The 15,718-nt window shown below is 35.1% G+C and overlaps 1 protein-coding gene across 14 annotated transcripts in view; it reads right to left on the bottom strand.

Moving 5' to 3' along the window:
• Positions 1-15,718, bottom strand: part of LOC149808567 (3',5'-cyclic-AMP phosphodiesterase 4D-like) — a 418,389-nt gene that overhangs the window by 102,598 nt on the left and 300,073 nt on the right. Inside the window, exon 1 of one of the 14 annotated variants that reach the window (XM_089979246.1) lies at positions 1,063-1,171. The exons of the other annotated variants lie outside the window; for them this stretch is intronic. The gene's annotated coding sequence lies outside the window, so the exon portion shown is untranslated. Of the gene's footprint in view, positions 1-1,062; positions 1,172-15,718 lie in introns of those variants that run through there. 14 annotated transcript variants of the gene reach the window in all.

Here is a 15,718-nt window from a genome sequence, read left to right as displayed (position 1 = left end):
AACCCCATAGTATACCACTACTCTCCATAACACACTATAAAACCCCATAGTATACCACTACTCTCCATAACACACTATAAAACCCCATAGTATACCATTACTCTCCATAGCACACTATAAAACCCCATAGCATACCACTACTCTCCATAACACACTATAAAACCCCATAGTATACCACTACTCTCCATAACACACTATAAAACCCCATAGTATACCATTACTCTCCATAACACACTATAAAACCCCATAGTATACCATTACTCTCTATAACACACTATAAAACCCCATAGTATACCATTACTCTCCATAGCACACTATAAAACCCCATAGTATACCATTACTCTCCATAACACACTATAAAACCCCTTAGTATACCACTACTCTCCATAACACACTATAAAACCCTTTAGCATACCACTACTCTCCATAACACAATATAAAACCCCATAGTATACCATTACTCTCCATAACACACTATAAAACCCCTTAGTATACCATTACTCTTCATAACACACTATAAAACCCCATGGTATACCATTGCTCTCCATAACACACTATAAAACCCCATAGTATACCATTACTCTTCATAACACACAATAAAACCCCTTAGTATACCACTACTCTCCATAACACACTATAAAACCCCTTAGTATACCACTACTCTCCATAACACACTATAAAACCCTTTAGCATACCACTACTCTCCATAACACACTATAAAACCCCATAGTATACCATTACTCTCCATAACACACTATAAAACCCCTTAGTATACCACTACTCTTCACAATACATGATAATTATAGTGTACCAAATAACTCCACATATCACATGGGTACATATATAATCATAGAGCCTATTAAAGTGGTGAAATTTGTTTTCTATCGGTGCAACCTATTTCCCTTAATTTAGCTCCAGAAAATGGTATGTACTTGTCTTTAATGTTTTTAAGTGATTTACCCATTAAAACAGTTAAATGGTCTCGAGCAAAAAGTTAAGACAATAATTAAGGTAATTAGTAATACATGTAAAGTCAAACAGAAGGTGAAAACTCCTCCTTACCTGCTCTCACATCAAATAGCAGATAGGAATGTATCCCCTATATATTACAGAACAACACAAAAGATGCCACGCATGCTCCCAGTGGCTAATCTTAAAATAAGCCTAGTTTTAAATAATCTTAAAATAAGCCTGGTTTGAAAGAGGTACTCATCACATGAAGCTAATAGAACTAACTACTGGTACTATCAACAAAGACCCTGAGATCAAAGTATTGACTTTAGTGTGATAAATAAAGCCATCAAAAACTGTCAAACAAAATAATATCAATGATCTCTCTAGATCTCCTAAGTATTCGTCTTCTCCTAAAGCACTACCTATTGTGTACACATATTGCAAATCCTGTACATCTGAAACTAGAGCCTGCATAATAGACCAACGATTTAGTTTCCTGCAGGTGGGGACCTAGGATTTCATTAGCGCTGGAATGCTCATTTCTTTTACCATAACTAGTTTATATTTTCCAATAAATCTGAACAAGAATAATTTTTTTAAGTTATCTGATTGCAATTACAGTAACTAATCTACCTTGCTTTTTAAAAATCTCACCCTTCAAAATTAAATACTACTACTGATACTACTACTACTGACTTTTTAAAGATGCTTATTTTGGTCAACTGACCAATCTTCCATGAGGTCTTCAAGTTAGCGTGGCCAGTCCCTAAGACATGATGTACACTGCTTCAGGTAACGACTGTGGATAATCAAGAAGACAGGCAGGTAACCACATGTATGCAGATCCATATTTCAGAAGATTCTTCCGTTGTAATGTTAGTATCAAAGGCAAAATGAATATATATTACCTCAAAATAGCATTTGTGTAAAGGTTTGACATATATTTGACCACTGACACTTAAAATTACAAAAGTAACTCCCAACAGTTACCATATATACTCACTTATAAGTTGAGTCAAACTGCAAATAACAACGATTCTGATCTGCCAAGGCATAATGTGCCTGAAGATCAAGGTCTATGATGTTTTTCTACTAATTATTCCTAACAAACTGCACAGACCCAGATCTGAAAGCGCATTATGCGATGGCAGATCTGGGTCTGTGTAGTTTGCAGTTGGACTCGCCCTATAAGTGAGTCTATACTGTAGATTAACTGGATCAGTGAACACATTGTTAATTTTCTCAACGTGTTTTAAATCAAAGAATGTACTATATTTACAGTTAATTGACATAACTGTGAAGTGTATAGAACCACACGTCATCACATGATGTGACTGGTAAATCGGGTTAGCTGTTGTTCACTTGAAATGTGAAGTAGCACTGACACATTATCCAGGGTTTGCTGTATCATGTGTACATGTTTTATTTTAAATGGTGCCCAATACAGCAGTATATTAAGCCAAAAGTGGATACAAACTGCACGACCTCCACTAAGGCAAAATGAAACTGTAATGAAAGAACACAGGGAGGAAACCAAGTGAAAGAATCTGTTTGATCATGAAAAATGTATAATTGTGAAAGTTGTTCAGTTTGCCCGACATGTTAAATAGGTATTACTTCCCTTAATAAGTCAGCCATTTGACTTCCCTTAATAAGTCAGCCATTTGACTTCCCTTAATAAGTCAGCCATTTGACTTCCCTTAATAAGTCAGCCATTTGAAAGCTGATCTATGCAGAAAGGATCCAATAATGTATCAATACAAACTGATACTACAAGCAGACCCAGACAAGCACCAGACCATGACAAGCACAAGACCTAGACAAACACCAGACCAAGACAAGCACCAGACCCAGCCAAGCACAAGACCAAGACAAACACCAGACCAAGACAAACACCAGATATGGACAAGCACCAGACCAAGACAAGCACAAGACCAGGACAAACACCAGACCAAGACAAACACCAGACTTAGACAAGCACCAGACCTAGAAAAGCACCAGACCCAGACAAGCACCAGACCAAGACAAACACCAGACCAAGACGAACACAAGACCAAGACAAGCAGCAGACCAAGACAAACACCAGACCTGGACAAGCACCAGACCTAGACAAGCACCAAACCCAAACAAGCACCAGACCTAGACAAGCACCAAACCCATACAAGCACCAGACCTAAACAAACACCAGACCAAGACATACACCAGACTCAGACAAGCACCAGATGTAGACAAGCACCAGACCCAGACATGCACCAGACCAAGACAAGCATCAGACCCATACAAGCACCAGATCTAGACAAGCACCAGATCAAGACAAACACCAGACCTAGACAAGAACCAGATCAAGACAAGCACCAGACCTAGACAAGCATCAGGCCAAGACAAGCACCAGATCTAGACAAGCACCAGACCAAGACATACACCAGACTTAGACAAGACTTAGACAAGCACCAGGCCCAGACAAGCACCAGACCTAGACAAGCACCAAACCCATACAAGCACCAGACCTAAACAAGCACCAGACCAAGACATACACCAGACTTAGACAAGCACCAGATGTAGACAAGCACCAGACCCAGACATGCACCAGACCAAGACAAGCATCAGACCCAGACAAGCATCAGATCTGTACAAGCACCAAAACTAGACAAGCACCAGATCAAGACAAACACCAGACCTAGACAAGCACCAGATCAAGAAAAGCACCAGACCTAGACAAGCATCAGGTCAAGACAAGCACCAGACTTAGACAAGCACCAGACCTAGACATGCACCAGACCCAGACAAGCACCAGACCTAGACAAGCACCAGACCAAGTCAAGTGACCAGACCTAGACAAACAACAGAAGTAGACAAGCACCAGACCAAGACAAACAACAGACCTAGACAAGTACCAGACCTAGACAAGCATCAGGCCAAGACAAGCACCAGACCTAGACAAGCTCCAGACCTAGACAAGCACCAGATCAAGACATACACCAGACCTAGACAAGCACCAGACCAAGACATACACCAGACTTAGACAAGCACCAGACCTAGACAAGCACCAGACCAAGACATACACCAGACCTAGACAAGCACCAGACCAAGACATACACCAGACTTAGACAAGCACCAGACCTAGACAAACACCAGACCAAGACATACACCAGACCAAGACATGAACCAGACCAGACAAGCATCAGACCTAGACAAGCACCAGACCTAGACAAGCATCAGGCCAAGACAAGCACAAGACATAGACAAGCTCCAGACCTAGACAAGCACCAGATCAAGACATACACCAGACCTAGACAAGCACCAGACCTAGACAAGCACCAGACCAAGACATACACCAGACCTAGACAAGCACCAGACCAAGACATACACCAGACTTAGACAAGCACCAGACCTAGACAAACACCAGACCAAGACATACACCAGACCAAGACAAGCACCAGACCTAGACATGAACCAGACCCAGACAAGCATCAGACCTAGACAAGCACCAGACCTAGACAAGCATCAGGCCAAGACAAGCACAAGACCAAGACATACACCAGACTTAGACAAGCACCAGACCAAGACATACACCAGAACTAGACAAGCACCAGACATAGACTAGCACCAGATCAAGACAAGCACCAGACTTAGACAAGCATCAGACCTAGACAAGCACCAGACCAAGACATACACCAGACTTAGACATGCACCAGACCCAGACAAGCACCAGACCAAGACAAGCACCAGATCTATGCAATGGCCGATATGGGTCTGTGCAGTTTGCATTTGGACTCATCTTATAACTGAGTAAAGTTGGTATCAATAATTTTCATGAAAACACTGTAAATTTGAGAATTTGTCATGGTATAAAATTCTTGTGAATTGTTTTGAAAACGTTTAATTATTCATGTTAACAGAATTTGTTTCTTCTTCATAAGATGAAATAGAAAAATAGCACAGTGATTCACTTGTTGTGACCAATATGAAGAACTGAAATGATCTATAACATTTTTAGCAAGGTAAAAGTACTACATTGGTAATCTTGTCAAATCACCATGAGGCCACATAAGGACAAGTACTTTGGCCTAAGGGACACAACCCTGAAACCTTTTAATACAGTGAAAGTGGTTCATATAAAAGATAGCCAGTTGAAATGTTGGAAAGAAAAAGTAAATGATGTAGCAATCAAATTTTAATAACAGAATCTGACTGGCTGTGAAGAAAAAAGTTCCATTATTATTTATTTTACAAAATTTCAGGTGTCATTGCAGGCCATAGAAAATAACTCCACGGGCTGCATGCTCAAGACTCCTGTACTAATGAAAGTATCCATTTTCCCAGTAGTACACATTTAAAAGGAAAAAGAGAAGGTAACAGGTACACAGATGTGCCATACTAGATCACATCAAAGTCTGAAATAATTAAACTCTTTTAAATACATCATTTACATAAACTTTTCTGCACTATCTACATGAATCAACATTACCATTTGGACTGGAACAGTGTAATCTGACACACTGTAGTGGTACATGTTACATTTAATCAAGTATAGTTATCCAACAAACTAAGTTTAAAGATCAGGGTGTTCTGACATTTACATATCATTACAAATAAATTAAAAATGAATGACCTAAAACTGTTGACCCAAACTTAACCACTGTAAAGCTTCTCACATTCCTAACATAATTTTACTCTCTTGGGCTTAATAAATTACGCATATATCACATTACCTGTACTTTTATGCCCTTCATAAAAAAGACAATTCCAAATAATCTAGTGTCATGTTTGACATATTATAGTTGGGGTTGAGAACTGTATAAAATTCTATTCTTCTATTTGAATTGCCCACTGAGCTTAGACACAAAGACATAGTGATCACAATCAAGAGGGCTCTCAAGACTCACTTATTTTGACTGCAAGAACAAACTTAAAGACCTAATAATGTTTCCTACCTGAAATATTCTCAGCATGTTATTTATTTTTTAATGTTATTCTAATTTCATGGTGTTTGTTTTGGTAATAATATTATTATTTGTTTTTTATCTTATAGGTATTGTCTAATGTTGTAAAGCGCTTAGAACGTCTAAAGATTAGGCGCTATACAAAGTCCTCATTATTATTATTATTATTATTATTATTTAGGCAAGTACAAAAACATTTTACTCACCAAGAACTAACTCCTATACAGGTAATAATAATAATAATAATAATAATAATAATAATAATAATAATAATGATGATGATGATGATGATGATGATGACAATGATGATGATGAACATTTTAAGAGAAGGTAAATCAATTACAGTAATTAATCTACTTTAAGGACTTTTGTTATGTACAAGCTATACAGTAAACGCAGCACAATGTAACTCCAATTTCTTTTAACATTAAAAAAATGAACTTATTCTAAATATCATACAAATTATAGAAAAATAAAAGTTAATGATGTTAATGACCTAATTTGACTGTGCAAAGGTTTATTGTTCTGAATTATTATGTTATCATTTTAGCACTAGTTTAAGTAATTACAAACTATGACCAGTCTGCTCACCTCTGTCAAGTGTTTATTAGTACTGATAAATGAGAGTAAAGTGCTTGCATAAGCTTGATCAAAACAATTTGAGAACAAAATTTCATCGACTTTCCATGAAATACGAACTTTCAATGAATAAAGTTGGCAATATTTTCAAATTAACATCCTTTTAAAGATAAATACTGGTCAGCTTGGAATTCAGCACTCACTGAACTATACAAATGATTTTAAAATTCACTCAACTGTTAGAATTTTCCATTTGCCATTTAGATCTGTTTTTTTAAATAAAATAAATATATCCATCTCAAGAAGATTAAACTGAAGATTAATAAATTGCAGGAAAATTAATCCTTCACAACACGAAACAACTCTGCAAGACTTCATAGCATATTTTGATAAAACTGTATACTCAGCGATTAACATTATAATTGTTATTTCACTCTGCTAGAGAATCCAAGTACTGTGATTACTTATGGCTAATTTACATGAGATTAGATGGAAGATTTTAATACAACAGATATTGATATTTTGGCCCTTGATAATATCATGATCTAAATAATCTTTGTAATTCTTCTAAATTATCTTTTCTTCATTTCATAAGAGAACTTATATTACCATTTGAAACATTATTTAAGAAGCTACTGTTATTTCGTTTAAATGCATTTCATACTATTGTTTGAAGTGAGCAATATCCAAGGGAGATAACCATTATTAGGTCTAATCATTTATCTTAATTTGTGTTGCCTCCCTTGATATATCAAACTACATGTATTATGAAAAGTGGGTGGATCTATGTTTTGCTACTAATTTAAGCAAGACCATGAAGTAAATTACTGTTATTAACGATACGATACAAATTATATTTGGTAAAAGAGAATAGTCACTTTGACACTGGTATGAAGACTCTGAAATCCTTTCAAGCTAAAAATATAATTAAGAAGTGATATCAATGTATAAAAAAAAATGAAGGTTGTAAAGCAGACCTGGCAACTTCCTTCAAGGCTCAGGCCAGATAAATTATTTTTAAAGCCACGCCCTATGATGTAAAAAATAAGCAGATAAAACCAGGTCACAGGCTGAAGTTTTGCCCACCTTTTTTCTAGAGCCATATTTTTAATCAATGAAATGTCTGAGGAAGGTAATTTATTTTGGGATGATGTAATTAAAATACCATACCATCCCATAATGGTTATTTGCATGACATGACCAACAAATGGACCCAAATGACCATTGGATAACTTGACATATTGGACATCTGAAAAAATGTGTGCAGAATTATCTCATGCAATTATGGTTATCTTTTCCCAATTGTTTAAACAATGTACAGAAAAAAAAGCAAAAGACAAAAGAGGTATGTAAACTTGTCCCCTGGAATCACTAAAAACACGTATTTTTCATGAAAATTTAAATATTGCACAAAAAATATTCATCATTTTTTGTACTGATAATTCTTCCTTATGTAGACACAACTTTTAATCACATCTTTTGTACAAGCAAATTATGTTCATGCTATTCCCGTTATGTTTAAAGGTGAATAAACTATTACCAGTATACATTAGTTACATTAACGCATTAACCCCTGGTGCCGCGTTTACACATCAGCAGGTAGTAGCCTACTGCCAAGTTCTGTAGCGTCACAGTCATATATGATACACTCAAGTGGGTGGTATTAGAGAAAGGTAAACAGATGTAGCTCTACAATGATACCAAATAATCTGGAATTTCTAGTTGCACTACAAAATACAGAGGAAAAAACCTCATTTTTTGGACCCAGTTTTTTCTACCCAAAATTCGCCTGTGGTCAGAATCCAATTTTGTGTCTGGAATTTAGATTTTTGGGTCTCAGATCTAAGGCAGACTGGTATGAATTGCAAACAGACAGATGAACCTTTGCAAAAAGTAGGATAAGATGGGCATTTGGAATAAAGAAAGTGGTCTCGATACAAAAATGATGGGTCCGTTAAGCAAAAAAAAACTCCAACTTTTACCATTCTGCTCATGTGTGAACAAAATAGCCAGTGGAAAACAATGTTTCTAACATAACTAGGCATTAGGTTAACAGGAAATCTCTTGGAAATCGATGTATTAGGATGTATTCAGAAATAGCCCCCAAAACGTGTTTCCTACTCTGATTTCAGGCAAAAATGACAAAAACCTCCAGGGGTTAATGAGTTAATGACATAAAGCTAAATGAAGTTGGATATTATATTCTTAATAACTGCAGGACTGCAAACCATATTAGTGGACCCTTTCTATTTTGTAGAGGCATGTCAGTGCAAAAGTATGTATAGCCTGTACCTTAATTAACAAAGATAATTAACAAACTGAAAATACGAACAAGAACTCCAGAGAACCTTATGAGAGAAAACTCAACTTGGCTGTAAATGGTTGTCAATAAAGTGTTAAGGTGAGTCAGCTTGTGGTTTAAATTTTGAAAAGCAATGGAGTAAAATAATAAAAAAGTGTAGTTCGGTGAAATTCTAAAGCACAGTTTTCTGAGAAGAATAAAAATCATTTGATAAAATTATTATTCTAGGGAAAACTAGTGAAGCATGGAAGAATATCAATCCAGCTCAGAAGCAACAATTAATCAAAACATGAAAATGACATTTTCTGGTACATTTAGTAATTAAGTACATCACTGATTTCCTTTTTGTTATATCTTTTTAGACCTCTTTTGAAAGATGTACACATTGAATTTCACAAATATCTGGCTACCACAATTACTTTCCAGAAATTGCATCCAGCATGAGCCATTAGGATTTTGGAACCCCTGATCTGTACATAGCAAGAGCTATTTGAATTTTGGGACCCTTGATCTGCACACAGCAAGAGCTATGTGAATTTTGGGACTGCTGATCTGCACAAAGCAAGAGCTATTTGAATTTTGGGACCCCTGATCTGCACACAGCAAAAGCTATTAGAATTTTGGGACCCCTGATCCGTACATAGCAAGAGCTATTTGAATTTTTGGATCCCTGATCTGTACATGCATTCACAAAACTACATCTGTGTGTTTTATTTTTCAGTCATGGAAGAAAGAGTAAATCTGTCAATATGATGTATGAACACTATCCAATCATAAAACTGACATATTCTGGCACAATATCCAATCATAAAACTGACATATTCTGGCACAATATCCAATCATAAAACTGACATATTCTATCACAATATCCAATCATAAAACTGACATATTCTATCACAATATCCAATCATAAAACTGACATATTCTATCACAATATCCAATCATAAAACTGACATATTCTATCACAATATCCAATCATAAAACTGACATATTCTATCACAATATCCAATCATAAAACTGACATATTCTATCACAATATCCAATCATAAAACTGACATATTCTATCACAATATCCAATCATAAAACTGACATATTCTATCACAATATCCAATCATAAAACTGACATATTCTATCACAATATCCAATCATAAAACTGACATATTCTATCACAATATCCAATCATAAAACTGACATATTCTATCACAATATCCAATCATAAAACTGACATATTCTATCACAATATCCAATCATAAAACTGACATATTCTATCACAATATCCAATCATAAAACTGACATATTCTATCACAATATCCAATCATAAAACTGGCATATTCTATCACAATATCCAATCATAAAACTGACATATTCTATCACAATATCCAATCATAAAACTGACATATTCTATCACAATATCCAATCATAAAACTGACATATTCTATCACAATATCCAATCATAAAACTGACATATTCTATCACAATATCCAATCATAAAACTGACATATTCTATCACAATATCCAATCATAAAACTGACATATTCTATCACAATATCCAATCATAAAACTGACATATTCTATCACAATATCCAATCATAAAACTGACATATTCTATCACAATATCCAATCATAAAACTGACATATTCTATCACAATATCCATTCATAAAACTGACATATTCTATCACAATATCCAATCATAAAACTGACATATTCTATCACAATATCCAATCATAAAACTGACATATTCTATCACAATATCCAATCATAAAACTGACATATTCTGGCACAATATCCAATCATAAAACTGACATATTCTGGCACAATATCCAATCATAAAACTGACATATTCTATCACAATATCCAATCATAAAACTGACATATTCTATCACAATATCCAATCATAAAACTGACATATTCTATCACAATATCCAATCATAAAACTGACATATTCTATCACAATATCCAATCATAAAACTGACATATTCTGGCACAATATCCAATCATAAAACTGACATATTCTATCACAATATCCAAGAAGTTCTAAACTCAACTCTGAACAAAACTTGTGGTTTTATTTTTTAAAAAGTTACCATTTTTTTAACTATGCAGTTAAAACTGAATGTAATGAACAAATGCATTTACAGACAGTTTAATTTGGCACATCAAAAAACAAATTTATGCAAACGTGCAAATGAAAGCAAAAGTTGTACTAATTCTAAATTTGTTTTGTAGATGATGTGGCTAGACCTGTTGTTGAATTGATTGTTCGGTTTAAAATTATAAATGTGTCCATGAATATGAATGTCTTGCACAGAGTGCATACAAATTGGCAGAACCCAATAGTAACCTGAATGTACACATGGATACACAATAGTAAATGCCCCATTCATAATGGGGCCAAACATATGCACTGAAAATTTTCATTAATTTACACTAAATGGCTTGATAACATTCAGGCATTTTGATTGTGTTAACCAAAGTTAATTTAGGCATTTATTTAGTGTATTTTAAAACTAATACTAATTGAAATTTGCACATTTGTGAACACTTCTAGCATAAGTGTGTGTGTGTGTGTGTGTGTTATGCAAATAACTATATACGTCTCAAACATGCAAGATGAAGTATGCATGTTACAATATTTCATCAACTTGCTTTCTATTCTTTCTACAAATTTTATGACTAATTGGCTTTGTTCTCCATTGCAAGTTATTCTGAATTTCACCAGTTAGAACAAGAACTGCATGGAAATTGATCAATATTAGTCCCTTTTGTGCACTCCATTTGTCATAAAATGAAGATTATGTCAACGAAATGCTGGCAGATTCCAGCAATAATTATTCTCTTATCAGATTCTACTTGCAGTTTGAATATTAATAGATTTTAAACTGTTTTTAATTTTTAATCATTTATTTGGCGGGGGGAGGAGGGGAGAAGTAAGGTACAACTACTGTGAAAATTTTACTTTTCTAATTTACTTTATTTATACATATATAAAAGAAATTTAAATCTGAATGATCATTATTGACCCACATCTGTCATTATGTAAAATGACGACACATTAGGCCATATTTATTCCTTTATAAAAATGACTAATGTAAATGGTGTAGACCCAGACTTGTTATTAGGCTATATAACAAAATATATGTGTGATTTTTGGTTACATTTATAAAAAAAAACATTAGGGTAGGTAGGTCGGTACAAACATTTTTTATTTTATTTTTATTTTGGTTTTTGTTTTGGTCCAGACAAACTTAATTGAATTATCAAGTAGAAAATAAGCATCATTGTATTCCAAGTATAACTTTATTGTAGTTACATCCCTAAGTTAACTTTTATTCTCCCAATTTTTTTATTTTTTTCTTCTCCAAATTATTTTCCCCCAAAAATAAAGTGTTGTCAGGAAAATATGGGTTGGGTGAGTAACCAGAACCAAACATACTTTATTATTTTGCCTTACCTAAAGTGTTGGCACAATGCTGTGTTTATCCCTATTTAAAAAAAAGGTCAAATGGCATAAATCCAGATTTTGGTTTGGTGCTTTACGACACGGTTGGGAAAGTAGATTCTTTAGAACCAAGGCATTTGGAGTTAAGTACCTTACCCAAAGACACACCAAAGTAGCTGATAGAGCCTGGTCTGATTCCAACTTGAACCAGCACCCTCTCAGTTGCAAGTCCGACATACTAACCACTGAGGTTCCATGGCTCCATGTAGACCAGATCAATCATTACACAGAGTGCTGGCACATTTGGGTTAATACTGTACTTATCCCTATATAAAACATACCAAATGTTAATTGTAATTCCTAGTTCTTTCATTCAATACAGTATAAGCCACATTAGGGTCAGTGTTTATCACTATGCAAGAAGTGACTGATGTAAGAATAATAAAACAGCATTGATCCCAAGTTTAAACTTCTTCCAAAACTGGCATTTTGAAGGAACCCCTTACCCAGGTTTTCCTTCAACAATCAAGTATTTAAAGTACAAATTAAAAAAGTTAACACCTTGAAATATCATGAACTTTACAGATTTTACTCCAAAATATTCTGACCAATAAAAAGACTGGATTTGTCAATTTTGAAATTCAGAGCCAAGTTACAACAGGTGTAGGTATACGGCCTAATACAGCATACCTATCTATGGTGTAGGTATACGGCCTAATACAGCATACCTATCTATGGTGTAGGTATACGGCCTACTACAGCATACCTATCTATGGTGTAGGTATACTGCCTACTACAGCATACCTATGTACAGTGAGCCATAAGCATCAACTTCACACATATTACCAACAAATGCATTAAAATGGTGTTTGTCTTCTAATTCATTTAAAAGATCAATTAATAAACTTGGCCTTTCATAAACATCTAAATTCATCAGTAAATCTGCAGGCCAAGAATTTAACATAAATTTCATTCTAGAATAACTAGCGGGTTGAGAAATTTAAAATCAAATCTTCAATATTAACAGCCAAAAACTAATGTCAGATGCATGAAGATTTACTACCCTTGGGCTACCACTAATTTATAAGTTTGAGCACTGGAATCCATCAAGAGAACTAACTTTCACTGATACTTTTTCATGAGTGAAACTTCCTGTAAACCATGAATGTGTAATGCTGCAATTACCAACACATCAAATTTTCCAAACTGTAAAATGCAGAACCCCAGATATGCCATTTCATAATATTTATGTACTGGCAGATCTGGGTTTCACTCCTCACATGTTTACTTTACACCCCCTCCATCATTTTATTCAGTCTGTATTTCATTTACCTTGAAATTAACAGTTTCTAGAAATAGAAGATGAGACAATTTCTCCCTTTTAAATGTTGAAACCATCTTGATATTCTTCACCTATAACAAGATTTTCAAATTAGTTACCGTACCACAGATTGTCAAGATTTTCAAGTTAGTTACCGTACCACAGATTGTCAAGATTTTCAAATTAGTTACCGTACCACAGATTGTCACCATTAAGACAAAGTAGACATAGTTACAGATCTTTTGGTGAAAACCCAATCACATAATGATCATCCATTCAGGGGAATAAATGACAATAAGATTTTCAAGTAGCCATCATGACAGCCATATTCGATGATATTTGATGCTAGACTGGTACCATTTTCATGTAGGACCAACTAGGCATCATAAAAAGCCTAACATCATGCTGATTATTTTGGAAGGAGTATAGATAACATTTATATTTTTAACATAACCACTATGATAGCCAAGATAAGCTGTGACAATCCTGAGGTCTCACTGAATAGTTTTGTATCTTGACACTTTCCTAATTTTTAAGGTAGAAGGCATAGACCTAATTATCATAAGTCTACCATTTATAAATTCACACAAAAGCTAAATCTGCATGTGGTTTAGATTTACTTTGAGTTAGCTTGAAAATGGGTTGGCTTGTTTGGTGACTGTCCCTCACAGTTAGACAAGCAGTAGTAGAGATCAAATGCATAACTTGGGCTGCAAATAAACAGCTGACTTGGCTTATGTATTAATGCATGTCTGCTATAGAGGTAAATATTTAAAAATCAGATGGTTGGGGGGGTGATAAAAAGTATGCTAATTTGTTATAGTACTAGTGAACTTTATTCATGCATAAAGTACATACTGATTCTTTTAGCTGCCTTGTCACAGAAAAATATTCAAAATTTCTCTTTGCTGTAAACAATGAATATAAAATTGAGGGGTTGGTGGCAGTGTTGGTTCTGGATAAAAGCTGCCAGTTGTATAAGGAATTAACCTGATTGCTGCAGTCAAAATCTCACATGCATGCCTTCTACAAAAATCATTAGTTTATTTTTATTTTGTATTTTCAGTTTAATATTATTCCAAATTTTTCTGCAATAGGTCGCTGTCAGATTGAAATGCACCAAATAAAATGTCCAGTGAGACCTGAAAGCTAGCTTGTAACTGTGATAGTCATATTAGACAGGCACCATTTTCATTTAGCACATTAACCCCTGGAGGTTTTTGTTGTTTTCACCTGAAATTTGAGTAGGAAACACAACCTGAAAGCTATTTCTGAATACATCCTAATAAATCAACTTCCAGGTGATCTTCCAATAACATGATGCCTAGTTGTGTTAGAAACATCGTTTTTCATTGGCTATTTGGCTTGCACATGAGCAGAAGGGTCAAAGTTGGAGTTTTTTTTGTTGTTGCTTAACAGACCAATTATTTTTGTATATCAACACCACTCTTTATTCCAAATGCCCATCTTATCCTACTCTTTGCAAAGGTTCATCTGTCTGTTTGCAGTTCATACCGGTCTGCCTTAGATCAGAGACCAAAAAATCTAAAGTCCGGACACAAAATTGATTCTGACCATGGGCGAATTTTGGGTGGAAACAAAAAGAGTCAAAAACATCAGAGTTTTCCTTCTGTATTTTGTAGTGCAACTAGTTATTGTTGTTGTCGTGGGGTTTAACGCCATTTTTCAGCACACGATAGGCTATACATGGCGGCCAGTATTAACGGTAGAGGAAGAACCCAGGAAAACCATGGAAAGAACCACAGACCCACGAGAAGCTACTGGCATGCTTTCTCACATACCTACATTGGCTGAATCCAAGACTCGAACCCACGCAGACTGAGGTGAGATGGCAGTGATCCATAACAGACAGCGCTTTAGACCACTCGGCCACTAGGGGTCCCTGTAGTGCCACTAGAACTTCCAGATTATTTGGTATCATTGTAGATCCACATCTGTCTACTTTTTCTATAATACCACCCACTTTAGTGTATCATACATGACCTTGACACTACAGAGCTCGGCAGTAGGTTACTACCTCCTGCCACATAAACTCGTCACCAGGGGTTAATGTGTAAAGACTAATAAGATATCTTTTGGAGAACACAATATCCCATTCAGGAGTAGTGATAACAAGATTTTCAAGATTGCAAATGTGATAACTATTTGGACCTCAGAT

This window comes from Sinohyriopsis cumingii, chromosome 1, assembly GCF_028554795.1.
Source record: "Sinohyriopsis cumingii isolate HCF-2022 chromosome 1, ASM2855479v2, whole genome shotgun sequence".
NCBI lineage: Eukaryota > Metazoa > Mollusca > Bivalvia > Unionida > Unionidae > Sinohyriopsis > Sinohyriopsis cumingii.
Note: the sequence above shows the minus strand (reverse complement) of the source record. Positions and strands in the feature narration are given on the sequence as shown.